We start from the raw sequence: 1,128 nt of genomic DNA, 5'->3' as shown, positions 1-1,128 counted from the left end.
GAACATGGTTTAGTGGTAGACCTAGCAGTGCTAGATTAACAGTTGGACTCGATGATCTTAAAGGTCTTTTCCAACCTAAACGATTCTATGATTCTATGATACAAATATTTCATAACTGGTGCAGGTAAAAATTTTTTTTTTCTTTGTAGGATACAATAAAAAAGGTTTGTGTTAAACAAGTAAAACCACAGAAAAAGTAAGTTGCTTTCATTAATACTGTTATCTGCTTTATTTTATCAATAACTTAAATGATTAAGTTAAAACATTTAAATTTAACAGTTTTCTATTTATATGGAATATTTGATGGTGAGTTGCATTATCAAGAAACTAGTTTAATTTCACCTTTCACTCTGATCTGTTGTTATCCTTAGATAGGTAATATCATAGGGGAATAACTTTTAATTATTACACTTTTTCTTCACTAAATACTTCCTTTTGTTTCAGAAACATTTCTGTTATTAAGGATTATATATAAATTCCCAAGTCATGGTCTCCCTTAATGAGAGCATGATCTTAATTTTTTTCAATATCACTGCACTTAATATTTTAGCCTTTCTTTGCATTTGCATTTTAAATAAAAATTTACATTATCTGAAACTGTGATGTTGCTGGTAAAGTTAAGACTTCTTGGAAACTGACTATTAGCATTTTATTCCCAGTAACATTTCACATATGGCCATTCTCAACCAGAATAACAAGCAATGCAGGTAGTAGTAGCAGTAAATGTGTCAAAATGTAATGCTATTCATATTTCCATATTAAAAACCATGAAAATTCTTTTCATGAGCATGTCCTAGTTTCTTCTCTCTTCTGTCTGTAAAGCAGGCACAAAACCACATCTGTTATAATTTTCTAAAGTTATATTTAATCTTGAAATAGTGTTTCCTATTCTTAACTTGCTTTTTTTCAGTACAATACTACTGGTTAGTAGAAATACTGTACTGATCAGCTAAAGATTTTATGCTATTTCTGCCATATATCAGGAACAAATTAACAAGTTCATACACTACACATCTAGTTCTAGAAAAGGTATTTAAAATGATAATACAATTTAATTTTTAATGCTAAGGGAAAATTCAACTAGAAAATATGAATAAAAATTGGGAAACACTTAAGAATAGTTATTGC

This window comes from Fulmarus glacialis, unplaced genomic scaffold (assembly GCF_000690835.1).
Source record: "Fulmarus glacialis isolate BGI_N327 unplaced genomic scaffold, ASM69083v1 scaffold4763, whole genome shotgun sequence".
Classification (NCBI taxonomy): domain Eukaryota; kingdom Metazoa; phylum Chordata; class Aves; order Procellariiformes; family Procellariidae; genus Fulmarus; species Fulmarus glacialis.
This window is presented reverse-complemented; position numbering follows the sequence as displayed.